Source organism: Pararge aegeria, chromosome 2, assembly GCF_905163445.1.
Source record: "Pararge aegeria chromosome 2, ilParAegt1.1, whole genome shotgun sequence".
NCBI lineage: Eukaryota > Metazoa > Arthropoda > Insecta > Lepidoptera > Nymphalidae > Pararge > Pararge aegeria.
Genome location: NC_053181.1, coordinates 9,595,544 through 9,613,985, shown reverse-complemented (window position 1 = coordinate 9,613,985; position 18,442 = coordinate 9,595,544). Strand labels below are relative to the sequence as shown.

Genomic DNA, 18,442 nt, shown 5'->3' with positions numbered 1-18,442 from the left:
ACACGGAGATATTTGATGTTTTTATGAAAATAGTGTAAGATACATAGATTACGGGATTAATTAACCTCCCGTAGAAGTATCAACTTTTAAATGCAACTTAATTATCATGCATTTTTAAAAAAATAAAAAGATGTCTATATTATTATCATTTGAAGTTCTAGCTGCAGATTTTCAGATCTCAAGCTTTGAAAAACATAGGACTTTGAAACAAAATTTCGGTCCCATTAAATCCCATTTTTATTTAAGCCTTATCTTAACGATTGCCTTAAAATTTGAAGTTTGTAATCTAATTTACTCATACTTTCCAATTGAATAAAGACATTCCCCTTGTATAAAATATTATTATAAACTTATAATGTTCAGAACAGTGACTTTATAAATGAAATACTTCATTTTTATTTGTTGTGACTCTAGTTATAGTCGTTCCAAATTATACATTTTCATTAATGCCCTTTATTTGGGTACTCAGAATAATTGCAAGCAAACAAAAAGTGGCTTGTAAATTACTTTTGCACTGCGTTTTCATCAAAATTTATTTTGGCTTATCTTGTTCTCCTTCAAAAAGAACTGGGGCTTTCCAATTATGGCAAGCTTTGCCTCATAGTCTACCTATTAGTTAAAAATTACCATAAATGGGTAGTTTAAGATATTTTTACAATATTTATTGAAGTGTTTTTACCTACACTTGGAGAAAATATCAATGTCATAAATATTAAGATACAAGATGTGCCCTGCGGCTTCGCACGCGTTAATTACGGGACACAGCGTACATGCCACATAGACTACACCTACAATTCAAATACTAAACGTAATGTTTTTTCAATCCTACTGGTAGTGCCAAGTATACGAGTAAAAAACTGTGATAATAAGTACAGATAGTATTTTGACATCTATACTTATAATAAAACTGTAACTGGAAGATCGATGCTGAGTCCAAAACAGATTTTTATCTAATTTTTGTCTCTCTGTCTGTCTGTCCGGGCATCACGTGAAAACTACTGAACGGATTTAGATACGATTAAGTGTAGTGGTAGCTGACATTCCGGGTCAACATATAGGCTTCTTTTTATCCCGATAAACAATAAGTTTCCTTCGGGAAACGGGATGGAAGTTTTTATCAATTTTACTTCATAGCTCCGTTAAATTTGAGCCGATTTTAATAATTCTTTTTTTATATGAAAGTGTATACTATCAAGCATGTATTCTGTAATTTTAAGAAAGAGCTGATAAATATTCTCGGAGATAAGGGCATAACTCTTCACTGATAACAGCAAGTCGCAAACCATATGGGACAACGAATGCATGCGTACTGCCCTGCTAATATTATAAATGCGAAAGTTTGTAAGAATGGATGTATGGATGGATGTACGTATGGATGGATGGATGCATGTTTTTTTCACTTTAACGCCACAACGGATGATCCGCTAAATTTTGGCAGAGACATACAATATAGTCTGGAATAACTCATAGGCTTCTTTTTTTCCCGGGAAAGCAAAGAGCTTCAACAGGATAGCATCACAATTTTTCCGCAATTTTTTTTAAAATCCGCGCAATTCGCGTTTTAGATAATCGTGGTTTTTTGGATAGGCTTAGTTGAGGACCTGAAAAGTGACAAAGGCTACTCTTCTGTCTGTGTGTCTTAGCGAAAGACTACCGAACGGATTTTTGTACGATTTTCACTACTGAAGAGAGTGACTCATGCGTAAGATTTTGGTTTATTTTAGTATGGTTTTCTGTAAATTGGCTGAAATATAACGATGTTTGTTAAAGATGTCAAACTGACTAGGAGCTTTACTGGCGTACGCCGCGAAAATGATTGATAATACATAAAAATAATGTGCTAGATGTTTAAAGTCATAATTATTTCCTACAAAAAAGTCTGGGAGGCTATATGGCTAACTGTTAGGTCACAATAACCGCTTTTTGTTATAATTTGTCAACCAAAACACGGGTACAATCTAAAGATGGTGGCATCCATGACAGCCGCGTGGCGCAGTGGGCAGTGACCCTGCTTTCCGCTTCCAAGGCTGTGGGTTCGATTCCCACAACTGGAAAAGTGTTTGTGTGATGAACATGAATGTTTTTCAGTGTCTGGGTGTTTATATGTATATTATAAGTATTAATGTGTATTATATTCATAAAAATATCAGCTATCCTAGTACCCATAACACAAGCTACGCTTACTTTGGGGCTAGATGGCGATGTGTGTCTTGTCGTAGTATATTTATTTATTTATTTATTTATTCCTATCATGCATATAATCCTTATCCAAATAAATAGTTTTATAATATAAATAGATTATGTACCTGCAAATTCCTCTTTAAATTATTCAAATTAGACCTATGTTTGGAAGTTACAACGGGCATAGAAATGTTAAAAGCAAGAAGAATGCAGAGGGCCGCCCGGCCGCGTATTAAATAGTTTGGAAATAAAACTGTAGGTGGCGCTGCACTGAGGTTCTTAGTTTTTTTAAGACGTTAAAACAGATAATAACCGATTTGATGCTGACGAAGTTGCGCGGGTAAGGTCAATGAATGAGGTATCGGCGAATAATATATAGTGAGTTCTTGCTCGTGGTGCTTTAAGAAAAAGCACGTAAACATTGCCAAATGCAAATGACCTGCCCACGAACCTATTTCCGTTTTGCCTTATTTAAATACTTTTAATTCCCTAACATACATGCCTGGAAAGGTATATTAATAAAACTATCATTCAATAGTAATAATTATAACTCAATAGCTTCTCATCGTAGTATTAAATCATCATTTTTTTAGTAAGCAAAAGTAATATGAAATTCTTGATAGTGGTGATCTTTTTCAGAGATGAAGAACCGAATTTTTCCGAAAGCTCTTAAATTTTTCCGTATACAGAAATTCATATAGAAAATGAATGGAATATTAAATTATGTTGGTCTTCATTCTGTATAAAACTGACGAAGCTTCTTGTTGGGCTTTCAAGATGCTTTTAAGCTAATGAATAAGTAAAAAATCTATTGACTTCATGATATATACAGATGTTTTATAAAAATTAATTCACTGTCTTTGTAAATTATGCTGAAAAGATTAAGTCCTAAAAGACGATTTTTTTACTTATTCAAATGGTACTGAGCTTAGACTCATAAAGTTTTAAATCCTTACTGTCACGCATTACTTATTATAATCACAGTAAGCTATGTTCTGAGATTTGTTTCAAGAAATATTTATAACAAATTTCTAAGTGTATTTTCAGTCCTCGACATTGGGTCTGCTCAGAATCGTAACTCTTTAAAAGAGAACACCAATCTTAGCACGTTTTTTATTCTTAAGGGTAGAACCTGTGTCGACGTGAAAACAGATCTATTGCCTACTATCTATTTAAAATTTAAAAATTCAAAATTCATTTATATAAAGTAGGCCTAAAATAAGCACCTTTGAAACGTCAAATATTTGTAGTGACTCTACCACCACATTCAACGCAGTCTTAAAAAAAAAATATTATATTATTAAGAATTACAAAAACGACAAGTTAGCTGGAGTTTGAGAACTTTATAGCTATTATTGACGGTAAGATGGTGAAAAAAAAAATCGTTCGTTGTTGGCTCTTCTTAGACCCGGGAACGTTTGGAACCCTCCTAGCTTTAGTTATAAGTTAACGAATGTATTTATCACCATCACCTAAAAATAATGTAAACTTATATGTATGGACGCTTCTTATGTTCGTGTGATGGAAAAAAAATAGAGAATTCCACAGTTTTTCTAGGAGTGACTTTGGATTGTAAGCTTCAGTGGGGTGCCCATATGTGGTGATATTAGCGGGTAAACTTAGCTCAGCTGCCTATGCAGTCAGAAGAATAAGACTAGTTTACAGACGTTGAAACTGCTAGGTCTGTTTTGTATACATTCACACAGTTATATCCAACGGGAACTTGAAATGAAAAAAAAGTGAATTAAAATTTTGAATTTTGAATTTAAATTTCAATTATGAAGTTTAAACTTATGGAGAGACGTCTGCAGGAATTCATCTGGTAATTTGATATAAAATCAAATAAGTACCACAAATGAATCTAATATATTATGATCGGAAAACGAGGCTGATATAATAAAGCTTAATAAGTTATTATCAACTTACTCCGGTTGTGATATCATCATTCATTCTTATTTTAACACATTGTTTCTTAGTTAGTAGTGTTGTGTCTTTACACTAAGCTTTGTAAACGTATAGTAGGCCACATAGCCATGGGACTTTAATAATAATTTAATTAAACTAATAAAGTAACCAAATTCGAGGAATACACCTGAAAAGAGTATTTATTTTATAAATAGGTATTCCTTTCAGTTATTTATCTTGCTGAATAGGTAATGAAGCTTCTTTAAAAACTTTAAGGAAACTATCTTTAGAAGAGTTTTAAAAGAGCTTGTTTACTTGACTGATTTTAATCTCTTAATATCACGATTCACAAGCAAGGTATTTTAAACAACCAACATTTTCTTTTTACTTTCATTAGTTCTAATTTAGATTTTATACTAACAAGCAATTGGTTTATTAATATATTTTGTGTACATTTTTTAGTTCCTTCCCGCACATTTTATGTAAGTAAAATTAGGTAAGTGATGATGCAAGCTAAGATGGTGGCTTGGCCGTAATGGCAGTTATAAAAAACCCATAGCCTTAACAGGTTTCTATGCGACAATAAACCGTAATGCTAATAAATGTATGACTTGGTGGCAAATCTTAGCAAGCCAGGTGGTAACTACCCACAGCCAAAGCCTCCCACTAGACAAATTATCTTATGTCTTTAAACGAGCAATTCTTGTATATATATATATAATTGGAATCTCGGAATCGGCTCCAACGATTTTCACGAAATTTCAAAAGATAAATCGATCTAGCTAGGATTCATTTTTAGAAAATGTCATTTTATTTTTGTTTTCCGGTAATAACCGATTAGGTTAGGCAGACGAAGTTGCACGGGTCAGCTAGTGTCAATTTATGTGCGCACGATATGGAAAAGATGTTGGAAAACCTACTAGAAGCGTTCTATGATTAATTTAAGTTAAAACTTTAGCCTACGAACGTATAAAATGTAATAAAGAAGAATAAATTAAAAAAAATTGATAAATCTGGTATAAAAAACAAGCGACCAAACACTGAAAACTTAATTAATGAAATATTAAAAGACTGTTGTCGTTTTTCTGGCATTTACTGTGAAAATATGCTATACTAGTCAAAAATACCTTATTTAAACGTGTTTTACAATATTCGGGAGGATTCATTTTTCAATGACAGATACGTGGAAATTTACGTTATATCAAGTCTTATTTTCAAATTCTGAACAATATTATGAAAAAAAACTGGCAAGTGTTAGTTAACATTCTTAGGGTTCCGTACCTTGGATGTAAACTTTACAATAAATAATTGTTAAAGTTAACAATTGCTCATTGTAAAGTCAACATCTCCTGAGGATGCTCCGGTTTCGGAGCGAAACGTGCGTAGAGGGTATATTGCCGAAGATCTGTTTGGTGTGGAGTATAAGGATTGAAGAAATTATAAATTACACCACACAGATTTTCCTGCGTTTCGCGGAGTATAGCAAATTAAGCTTAATTTTGATAATATATCATTGATTTCCGCAAAGTAACGCCTGCTTCTATCCAAACTTATAAGTAGTTATATATTTATTAACAATAACAATCCAAAAAAACACGAATCCAAAGATTTATGTTACTGTTTTTTATAACGAACTTTGCTACTTGAGATACATGATTTTGTTTTGTAATAAACATAGAAACCCCGATTAAGGCTATTTATTATGCAATATTCAATGTAAATATTCGAGATATAGCTGCAGAGGGGATAACTATGTATATAAAATGTGATTTTATCTTTTATCACTCATTACTCAAACTTCTTATATTTAATTTTTCATCATGAAAATTGATAGTTTCAAGCTTTAATAAAGTAGCTTCTTTATTCGGTTTTTACACATGGACAAAGTAGCTTACTATATTTTTGCTATTTTATTTACTTTACGCATTTGGCTAAAAGAACCCTTAAAGAAGTTACTGCTAAAAAAGAAAAATGATAATACTGTATGTAAATCTGTACAAATAAATAAAATTAAATAACTGAGATGTCTGAGATTTTCAAATTCTCAAATGCCTGTTATAAATCTCATATCAATATATTTCTACTCTAGCATAACTTAAACACAACTTTTGAATTTTTGTGTCAAACTGGAACTTTTACTGGCAGGTAAACTTACTGTAATATGCTCAAAAACTCATTGTAACGAGTTAAACTGACAGTGTGATATTGAATTCCTGTTTACAAAGCAACATACATCAAAATCTGCAGTTAGTCAAATATTTAAAACTTTTTTGAAAATAAAAATCTTACAAGTCATAGAAAAGCAAATAAAAGATAGGAACTACCACTAGTCAATAATAATAATAGTAGACACTTACCTTATTAAAATATATAACAGCAAAATGAGATAAAGAATTACAATAATAAAAAAAAATCTATAGCCAAAATAAACGATTTAATCTACTTTGGCGTACTTATTTATTCTGGAATATGTTTTTTTTATATATAAAAAATCATGTTATTAAAATTATGGCGAATAAATGTATATGCATTCCTACATAAAAAGCACACCGAATTAAGAATCTTCCTTGCCTTTTTTTAAAGTTGATAAATAAACTGTTAGGAACTACTCGAAATAAACGATACCTACTTGTGTAAAAGATGATAATGATTACCATAATGCGATTTTGTTAATCTACCAATTTATTAAAATGCAAGCGTTAATAATTCATATTCAAAATAATACAATAAATAATGCTCGCACACGGAGTTTTTTAAACTACGAAGATCATAACGATACTTACCACATCGTATTGTTTTTTGCTGTAAAATTACATCAGCAAATAACTCTTCCTGAACTATTTATGTGTACAAATTATGCACCTAGTTTGTCCTTTTCACACCACACATAACGAGTTTCACTTTAACAATAAAAGTTTTTCATTATAATTTACTCACAACAAAGTTACGTAAGCACACACATATAATTTGAAACTGTATCTCTTGATAATTACATTAGCACTAAAAGTTGCGTACACAAAATGCAACTAGACTCGGAAGTTCTATGGGAAAGTTGCGTGCGGATCCAATACAGACCCAACCTGGATCTCATCGCGTACTGGCCGGTACGTGAAGCTAGCGAGCGACGCTCTAGCGATGCAGCCGCGATCCATGCGCGGATGAGTGAAGAGGAGGAGTCTTGGACTAAACCACGCCTACTAAGGAGCTACACATTTCTTTTTCAATATGTGTAATTCAATTTCGCTTATGTCTTCGCTGGGAAAGTTGATGCCCCGTTGTCGTTCAACACAATGTTTTTTATGTAAACTGTAATGTAGGTCGCGAACCGAGTCGGCCCGCGTTACTACACCGTCTGATTTTCTCTTCCCTTTTTTTTTGGCAATTTCACGTGCGGTTGCTCATATCTAGCTGTATGGTAATATGAATTTGGGAATGCTTTGGAACTCGGAATAAATGGATTTGACTACCGAATTCGTATGAACTTTCAAATTGAATTCGTTAAACAGAAAATAAAAACGGATTCACTTTTATTTTGCTTTTTTTGATTGGTGCTATGATCGTACCTAATGGGTATGCAAACTCTAACTGAGAGAAAATTGATGAAAAGAGTTCCTTTTTTGCAAATTTTATAATTAGAAAGATTGATACGATATTAAAGTCGAAACTCAACTAACATCTGGTCAGTATGCCAAACTTTTTTTTACACTGAAAGAAGCAAAATCTTCATAATCTAGTCCGATCAAAAATGCTTCATTAAATTACAAACAAATAACAACACTTTAAATGTTATAATTCAAAGACATCATCTTTAAAAAAAAAAAATTGAAAATAAATATATCGAAGAACGTCTTAAAATTGGTATCGAATCACTGACACATCACTGGAATACTATGAGCAACTTTGTAGAAGATTAGCTAATAAAATCCCATTGCATAATTTACCATTGCTTACCTATTCCACTATACAGGTAATATTTAATGTATTGCTTACATTACAAAGTACCTATAAATCCTACCCAAAAACCCGCAAACCGTGACCGCAGTGTACCGCGCACACGGCGAGCCTTGTAAAGGAATTCACTAAATTATAACAGTAAATTAAACGCTAGTTTCATTTGCGTTACAAAGTGAATTATGTGTCGGTGTCTCAGTTCTGTCACCGCCAAAGTTACTACGGTTCAAAATTAATACAGTGCCATAAGCCAGCGTAATACCCTTACGTTCTCAGGACACCTATTTCACCGTATCAAATTTTGCAACACAGTTCAAGGAATTCGCTGCTCTATTCCCTGTTCGTGAAAATCAGTTATCTTCTGTAGAGTTCTTGGCTTATACGTCTTTATGACATTTTTTAATGATTATTATTAAATGTGCACCTATTTGTTTAGTGTCGTATTTAACAAGATCCTAATGAGAGTCGACGCCTATGTATTACATTATGTAAGTTCATGTTAACACTTAACTGTGCCATAATGACTGTTACTGAGAATATCAAATTTTAGGAACAATTTTTCAAACAACATAAAGTTATTACCATTACCTGTCGTTAAGAGAACTACTTATTTTAAATTTTACACTTTTCTTAATAAAAGTCGCATATGAAAACAAAGTGCTTTATAAATTCTATTTCTATTACATTTTAGCACAAGCTGTCTGTAAAAAAAATTACAGTATTTGCAAAGACATGACAGCTTGTTGCAAGTAACTTGTGGCCGGTTAAACCGGTTGCTTGCATGAATTATATAGACAGATAGGACTTATCGAGCATCCACGGTTTACGGCGCTAGATTGGCTATGCACCATGTACAAGAACCATCTCTTCTTTGCTCTTAGATTTGTTCATAGATCGTTAAGCGATTTACGCTTCCAGTTCAATTTTAACTACAATTCGTGCTTCGCTTATGTCGAGTGTACTTACCACGATACTCTTTTACTACGCTTTTCCTTCTTATAGCCCTTTATTACTGCAACTTACGTAGCTTTCACAGTTGTAAGCTCTATATAATACTCGTACTTATATCTAACGTAGTTTCCTAAGCGAGACCTAAAAGAGATTGAAAAGTAGTTGGGCTCTTTACGCTAACGTTTAAACAACAAAAACGGCAGCACTTTAACGGGTAAAAGTTTACCCTAAGGCTATAAGATCGTAAGTCCTCTGTAATCCGTGTAAGTTTGCAACACTGGATCGACTGCGAGTTAAAGAAAGCAAAAGTAGGCCGATCGCGAGTCCTCCCTGGGGGCTCGTTTCGTTGCTAGCGATTTTCGCGTCTCGTTCTTATGATTAAGTCAACTCTTGCGGGATTCGGAACTGAGCCAGTGGTGGCTTGCTTGCAATTCTAGCACAATCCAAAAGAATTGATTGCTCACAATAAAAGGATCAAATGTTCCTTGCCAACTTAGTAATATACTTATTTTTTGCACATTACAGACTTGAGCTTAATTGTATGTATAACTAGCTGTTTGCCGCGTCCTCGTCCGCTTTTGTTTTTGTTTTTAATAATAATAATAATAATCTCCTTATTTCAGGCAAAGCCCATAGTGATACATTTGAAATTACAAAAATTAGAAAAAAGAAAAAGAAATAATTAACAATATAAAATACCAAATTAAAATTAAAAAATGCAATATAAATATTAAATTAAAAAGACAAAATAAGAAATTACAATGAACTATGAAAATTATTAAATAAAAAAAATTGAATTAAATACATGTTGCTCCGCGTGTGTGTATGTAAACCCACCCAGTGCTTCCAGCAAGTGTTTGCAGAATGCTGTTGCTGCTGCCGCGAATCCTGCTCATCAAAGATGCAGCTCTTTTCCTGATTATACCATAAAAATTGTTTTTAAGTTGTGTATTCTTTTAAAAAAGACTCAGGTTTAGTTTAAAAAAAACTTTTCAAAAAGTCTAGTGTAGGTTTAGTTCTTAAATTTTTTAATTCGCAAAACCTTAAAAAAATGTTTAACAACTATATCTATTCTTGATGATAAAGCTAGTTATTTGAATAAAAAGTAATACTGCAATCCTAATTTTACCCACTTTTGTTTCTAACGGCACTATAGTAAAATTTTAGAATACAAAAGCTGCCATTGCGACTGAACTTTGATAGATATCTATCTATATTCCCTTGCGGACTTTTTTGGTAGGTAATAATGAGTAAATTTTTTCTATTCATCATGAATATTTTTCTCAGCGCACGCCAAGTATTGAATTTTATACTTTGGATAACATTATTGCAATTTTTAAAGGATCTCCATTTTTTTCGAAAATAAATCTAAATCTAATAATTCGTGTTTAATAGCTTTCTTTTGGCATAGAAGTGGTAAAAATCAGTCGAGCACTTTCTGAGCCTTGGGTTTAACAAAAAAATCCTTCCTCGTTATAATATTAGTATAGACTAACTTTTGCCCACGTTCGTGGCTATTTTTTACAAATCCCATCGTCCTGGGTTTGATGTCCTGGGATACAAAAGTAGCTTATGGTACTCTCCGACCTTTCAACTTATTCTATACAGACATTAAAGTGCGTAAAGAACACAGTTTCACATTTATAATATTAGTAAGGAACGTTTTACGGCGTTTAAGGAACGTTTTTTGTCGTTAAACGACATCGACAGTTATATGAGAAAATGTTAAATGCGTGCGATATGACTAAGGAGTATGGGCATCCATAAAGCGTCTTTCCTGAGGTTTAGTAGGTTCTTTAGAGCTTTAACATGAAGACTGTGCTTCCAAAATATTCTTACAATTACAATTACAATTAAAGTCATAGTATAAATACCATGAACTTCCAAATATTACTAATTAAAAATTTAAAGCTCCAATACCGCTATAATTACTTTAATTGAAGACATAACACTGTTATTATTATCAAAGAATCAATACTTGTTGAGGTTAATTATTCTTCGTTATATAACAAGAATTATATCCAATAGGGAAATCTATTGCTTGTTGGTAATTACCTTTTCTTCTATGTATACGAACGATACTTTTCGTAGTAATTAATAGTGGTCATAATATCGCACAATATGGCTGTAAAATCAATCTGATTTTGACGCGTTTACACATGTGCAATGTCATAATCAGTTAGCGTCTACATGAGATCTTCATAATGTAACATCATACTAAGATTGTTATTTATAATGAAGGTGATAATGAAAGTTCTACACGCAATATAAAGATAGAGATAAAAGCGTCTGTATCGAGTATAAATAAATAAAAAGCCTTTTTATTCTCATATCTCTAACATTCGTAATAAATGTTGTTAGTAAGTTAGTACACAATGATATCCTTAAATCTACGTTATTCGTTATTAGTTAGTCAGTAATTTTTGATTTGATTATCATAGGAAATATTTGCCCCTTCTCGGGTAAAAGCCTCCATCAACCTTTTTCCAGTTTTCTCTTTCCTTGCCTTGGTTCATCCATTCGTTCCCTGCAGTTCGTTTGGTGTCATCAGCCCACCGTTTGCTTGGTCTGCCAACATCCACTTTACCCTCTGATCCTTTCCCTCGTGTAGTTTGTATTGTCCACCTCTTATCTGCGTAGCGTGATATTTGACCAGCCAATTGCCACTTAAGCTTAAGAGCTTGTTTTTGCGCATCAGTTACTACTACTAGTACTTTAGTTCTTTGTCTTATTATGTCACTTCGTACTTTGTGTATTTTACTAATTTTAAGGATGCTTCTTTGAAATCCTCTATGAGTAAATCTGATTTTGTGTTTCACTTTATTAGTAACACAAATAAATTTTTCACTTTATTAGTGAAACTTAAAATCAGATCTACTTAAAGAACAATCGAAAGAAGCAATCTAAACATTAGTCTGGAGTATGCAGGGATGTAACTGATGTAGTCGAGCCTAGCCTGGAAAGTTTGTTTGCAGAATTTGCAGTAAAGTTGGCCGTTATTTATTTACTTATAAATGAAGGCTTGGTCTTCCTTAGCGCTTTGCATATTTGCTTCGACTGAAGTGCCTTAGAATTTTTGTTTAGATTCTTGGCTGTATTAGGCTCTGAAACGTAACCCAATCGTTCTGTTATTTGTAGTGAATTTTTATCATCCATAGGTCATCCATGTGTTACGCTACAAACATCCTGGCAGTGTAAGACTTTTGTTAAAAAGTAAACTGCTTTTGAGTTCCGCGTCATCCATGCTTGCGTAGCGCCCAGGAGTAGTGGACTCCTAATTTGTCCTTTGCAACAAACAAACAAAGAAGTTTTTACGTGTTCCCGCTCGATCTTCTCAGTACTTCAGATTCGCCCAACTTTTATAACACAACCAGATATTTTTTTAACCATACATATTATGTAAAATTGGAAAACAATGAAAATATAGTTTCTATTCTATTCAACGTAAAAGTTACATCTAGCTGAAACTGTGAAGATAATTATGTGAGCGTACAGGGGCATTTGGATAATAACGACAAAAGTTTACCTTGACTCGGGGCGTTTGAGCTTTATTCGCGAATTCGTTCAAACTATTTAACATAGGTAAACGCTTCAGTTGCCCGTACTTATTGAAAGAATCGCTTTAGATATTATATTGAGAATGAGCTTTTCACGAACAATTATTTCAAATCCACAATTTTAGTTGTACCTGAGTTGGTGTTTGGTATGGAATACAAGTAGATGTGTAATTAATTGTTTTCTTATCCAGCCGCTTCTAGCCACCTTTTTAGGGTCATCAGCAGCTAGACGAGAGAGGCGGAAGACCGTGTGTGGTGGTGCGCTCTTGGCGCGAGCGCCTATGTTTAGGAGTGGACGCTTGTAGGCTTTTGATGATGATGATGATGTTATTGTTATTGTTATTACAAGAAACATGACAGTAACCTGTCTAGTGGTGGCCATTGACCTCTATACTATAATATAAAAGAGGTCAGTGAGTGATGGCATATGCATATATGAATGAATTATAATATCAAAGACTTGGGATTCATTGAATTTATACGTTACTAATGATCGCAAGTATATTGTGGTATTGATCGCAAATATATTTGACGGCCGATTGGCGCAGTGGGCAGCGACTCTGCTTTTCGAGTCCTACCTAGGCCGTGGGTTACTCTGAAAAATTTTCCAGTCGTCGGCAGTGGGTTGCCACAACTGGAAATTTTTTGTGTTATGAACATGAATGTCTTCAGTGCCTGGGTGTTTATAGGTATATTATAAGTATTTACGTACAATATTTATAAAAATATTCATCAGTCATCTTAGTACCCATAACACAAGCTACGCTTACTTTGGGGTTGGATGGCGATGTGTGTATTGTCGTAGTATATTTATTTATTTATTTATTTTAACTAGCCGAACTCTTTCATAAGATATTGGAAGTTTATAATGGTTTTGCGAATATTCTGCCGCTACCACATTGGTATTAATTGATTACTCGCTATTCGCTCTTATTAGCATGAATATCTTCCTTTTTATTAGTAAGTAACCAGTTGATTTAATTTTGTATTATTTCATAACATCCGGTTTTTAGTATCTTTTGTCAGATAATTGACTTACAAAACTAAACTCATTTTCACCTTAATTCGCTGAAAGTTGTTTCTAGTAGAAACTGTGGATAATTATATGAACGTACGGGAGCATGTGTATAATAACGACAGAAGGTTACCTTAACTCGTGACGTTTGAGCTTATAATTCGCGAATTCGTTAAAGTATTTTACATAAACGCTTGACGTTCACATGCTTTTTAAATAAATTTCTCACTATTATCATAATATAGTGCCATGTAGTGACTAGAATACAGACGAGACAATTAACACGACACCTCCTCTTCTCTAAAATACGAAGCAATTAAGGAAATATAATGGAGAACAACATTTTCTCTGTGCTTCTACTAGCATCACTAGCGTGGTGATTATGAACAATTCCTCAAGTTAGTTTTCTAACCGGATGGATGGTGTTGTGTGGGGTTTTAGACGGCCGATTGGCGGAGTGGGCAGCGACCCTGCTTTCCGAGTCCTAGACCGTGGGTTCGATTCCACAACTGGAAAATGTTTATGTGATGACCATGAATGTTTTTCAGTATCGGGGCGTCAAGTTTAAGTCTAACAGCCTTTCACCTTTTAGACTTAACGTGTTGATGTGAATTATATAATTATTACAAAAAGATAAAAAAATTAGGCCTTCTTAAAATCTGAGACAAATTTTAGGGGATTTTCGATATTTACACCAAGATGCATGTGGATTGACCAACGCGATGATCGCTTTTAGGGTTAAGTCACCAAAATTGTGCGATTTTGCCTATTTTTCACAAACAACCTTATATAGAGGTCACTATGAATGATATTGACTAGAACTTAGATTGGTCATAGACTTGATTACAAATTAACATTACAATAAGGTCAAAAACGGTAGAATCAAATGTTTATATAGGGTTTACTTGTTTATAGGGTGTAACATATGAAGGGACTTCATTAGTACGGTTACGTCTTACGGTCTTCATTCATTAAGTACATCATGTTTGAATCATCGTGAAAAATGTGTATTACTAGCACTGTTTTTTTATGTTTATAGGCGAGCGCTTGACTGCAATGACACCTGATGGCAAGCGATGATGCAGCCTAAGGTGGAGCGCGTTGCCTAGAAGATGCCGATTCACTTTTGATTTGAAGGTACTCATATTGTAGGTAATGGGGAAAATGGAAGCTGGAAGGGCATTCCAGATCCTAGCGGTGCGGATCAGAAACGAAGATGCGAAGCGCTTCTAACGCGCCCGCGGTTAAATAAAGTTATTTTAAAATCAGAGAACATTCTTTTCTTTACGGAAACATATATTTCATATTTATTTCAGTGGTGCTTTTTTTTTTTTACTTATTTATAAAAAGATAGGGATGCATAATAAAATATGCAAACTTAAATCTACTTTTTATAAATATTAAAACAAAAATAATTTTGACTATGTACAAAATAAACAGTCTCGTTGCAGCCGCTTAATTTGGCGGTTTCCATGCCAGTGAGTAATTAAACGATTGTTTGCCATTTTGCGATAATTAATGTTGGTGAGTTTGATTTGCGCTAATTATCGGCGTGCATTAAAATATTAATTCTGTATATTGCTTTGAACAGTAATAATTTGATTTTTCAAATAAGTGATTTGCTGTTTGCTCAGCTAAATTAGTTTGGACTCTAATAATTGCGTTCGTCCTTATTTACTCTCGCTAGTAATTACAAATTAAATTGTGGTAAGTAGTCATATAGCGTACTCGCTGATATAGTATGTTTTTAATTTAGTTAGAGCTGGTTTGTGAATTTAACATGAATATACTGTTTTTTAATAGCGAAATTTATGAACTTTTTTAACTGCTTTATCCATATGAAAAGATGTACTACAAACGATCTATTTTTATTGAAAAATGGCTTAATAACACTTATTTAACTATTTATTTGTTTTATTATTGGTAATGAGCTATCGCTTATAAACAGAGCAACACTTCGCAGGACATGGACACAAGGAACACGTCTGCAACCAGTGACGTGCATAGAGGGTATGCACAGGGTATGCAGATGATATAAAATTAAGAAAATCTGTAGTACGAGTCATAAAAAACTTAACGATAGGCATTGTAAGAGTTATAAAAAGCCTACCCTTCCACGCTCTTTGTTCAAAAACCTGGTGTTAAACCTCACGTGGATACAATTACACGAGTAACGGTTCGATTTTATGGTCAGACTGATAAATTTTAGGTATTGAGTTTATGTCAAGAAATTTTCTTTATAGGCTCTGAGTTGTCGACTCCATCCATGCTTCTAGAAGCACATTTAGACACTGGATATTTTCGCAAACATGTCATATTTATAGTTAAAGCTTGCCAACCGACATTATGCTAGTGCGTTGGACTATTCTATTAATTTTGTGACAATCGCTAAACGTCAGTTGTTAAATTATAATAAAAATAACACTGGGAGTAAAAGTCTAATAATGTCGTCCAAGAATGAAGAAGAAAAGTTCTAACCAGTAAAGTTCGCAAAGAAAAGTAGGTATTAAAATTCTCGGTGCATTTGACCAAATGAACCAAGTTTCTACAAAACGTCGACTACAGAGAGAGAGAGAGATGTTGACTCTATATTAAATTCCTTTCAGATAACTAAAGTAGGACAAATTACAATAAATTTTACTATACTTATACAAAACTAGCGATGGCCCACGCCTTTCGAATGTTTTTAAAGTTCCTTATTTTTTTACATATAAAATGAAGTAATTCGTTATTTTTAATTGTAAGTCAAAATAATAAATTTCATGCACATAGCTCAATAAATACAAAAATTTACTAAAAAAATTTCTCCCCTGTTATACATATTTTGAGCTGATTTTTCAAAAAGTAAACTACGTCCATTATTAAGATATATCCACAGAGATGTCCCACAATCTTTGAACCCTATATGAGGTATTTTTTTTGTTAATTGCAACACAACTGTTCTATTTTTAACCAATTGGCGAAATACTAAGTATCAGCTAAAAAAATCCCCAGTGTCTGAATAAAAAAAAAAAATTTATGGACCTGTATAAAAAAAAACCTACTGTCAAAATTTCTTTTTGTCTCTAACCCCAGCGGAAATATAATATCAAGTTGATTGGTTGCTTACTTAGGGCTTGAAGGAAGGGCACACAAACAAACACACTTTCGCATTTATAATATTAGTAAGGATTACGTACTTACCCCCAACTAGGTGGACAGACGATATTGTACACGACGCGGGGAGCACCCGGACGCAAACAGCACAAGTTCCTTGCGTTTGAAACCTCCTATATACCTATGAGCAACAGTGAAAGGGTACTCGTCGAAACAGGCAGGCAGGCAAGGATAAGACCGGTTAGGTTGAGTAAAAGTAAGGGCTTACCTGGATACATAGTCTTGGAGATGTATAGATGATGTCAGCATTTACCAAGGTATCAATGGACTACTGTTATAAACTATTGTAACTCTTTTTAACCCCCGACGCAAAACCTACGGTGATGTGTATGTGTTTGACTGTGGCATCGTAGCTTTTGAATGGATGAACCGATTTTGATGTGGTTTTTTTTTACAAAATTCTAATTTTTGTGACAACTCCCTCATGTAAAATGAATGAATTTTGTTTGATGTAGTTTATTACCTAATAAAGTATATCTCAAACAAGAATTGAAAAATAGATGTTAATGTGTTATATATAAAACACAAACTATTTGTATATCTATTGACAAAAGTGTTTTGCTAGCTGCAGCCCGAGGTAGCAGTTTGCCTGAATCATTTCAAAATGTTATAAATTGTCCCTTTCGGAAAATTCATTTGAGATTTAAATCTTGATTCGTAAAGCGATTCTTTGCACCGTTGCTCCAGAGAGGCCGTCAACAGTTAATAATCAGCCTGCGGTTAAATAACCGCAGAGGATGCGGAAATTTTTAATGAGGAGCTTGATAAAAGCTTTTTCTTTATTCCACCACTGGTGGGTGGAGGTGATTTTAAAGTTTTAGATGGTAGTGGGCTAACGCGTTGAAGGTATTACAGTCATATTAAGCACATGTTCCTATAGTATCTACCTGGCATCGCTTTGGAACGGCAAATCAGGTTGCAGCATACCGTTCTCGATAGAGAGATAACTTGTCAAGGCTGAGGTTACCAGGAAGGTTGTCGAAGAACTAAAAGTGTGGTGATGGTTTCTTTACCTACTCTGAGGAAAGATATGTCTTATTTGCAATCAGCTCCTTCTACTGCGTTTGCACTGACGGTAGGCTGCCGGAAATTTTGCGTTATCAGTAATCATTACAGCCTCAATACTTTAGTAGTGACAAGAAATAGAAGCATAAGAAGTAAAAAAAAGGATGTTTCCTAACTTCGTTTTTTTAACTTACTATGAAGTGAGCTTAAGAATTGAAGTAGTTAGCATAATAACTACTTCACTTCCCCCTTCCCTGACTCCCCTGTTGTGGAAGTGAGCCAAATGCAAATAAGCCGATGGGCTTCAAAGAAAACTTGTAATCCTGTCGGCTTATTTGCTAATCGGCTGGCGGATTGTTCACCAATCCGAGCTGCGCCAGCATGGTGGATTACGGCCTAAACCTTTCTCATTGTGGAAGGAGACACGTGACCTGTAGTAGGCCTAATAGCTACCTAATGCTTTAATTTTTCAATGTAATGAGCTTCAAATTAGCATAATTACGAAATACAACTTTAATTAAACCATCTCAAAATCGATGCACTCGAAATGTGGTTCTGGCAGCGACTGTTTCGGATCCCTTTGACAGCTTTTCGGACTAACGTGTCGATCCTGGAGGAACTGAAAGTCAAAGAGATTATCATCGACTGAGCAGATACGAATTTTGGACGATGACGACGTTCTTTCGACATACTGCTAGGAATAAACACTCCATGGAACGAT

General features: G+C 33.8%; 2 protein-coding genes across 3 annotated transcripts in view; one reads left to right on the top strand and one right to left on the bottom strand.

Annotated features, from left to right (window-relative positions):
• Positions 1–6,951, bottom strand: part of LOC120633669 (lachesin) — a 107,852-nt gene extending 100,901 nt beyond the window's left edge. For both annotated transcript variants that reach the window (XM_039903978.1, XM_039903987.1), the window contains exon 1: positions 6,870–6,951. The gene's annotated coding sequence lies outside the window, so the exon portion shown is untranslated. The remainder of the gene's footprint in view (positions 1–6,869) is intronic.
• The window catches only part of LOC120633682 (lachesin-like), a 337,749-nt gene that overhangs the window by 20,731 nt on the left and 298,576 nt on the right, over positions 1–18,442 (top strand). The window lies entirely within an intron of this gene.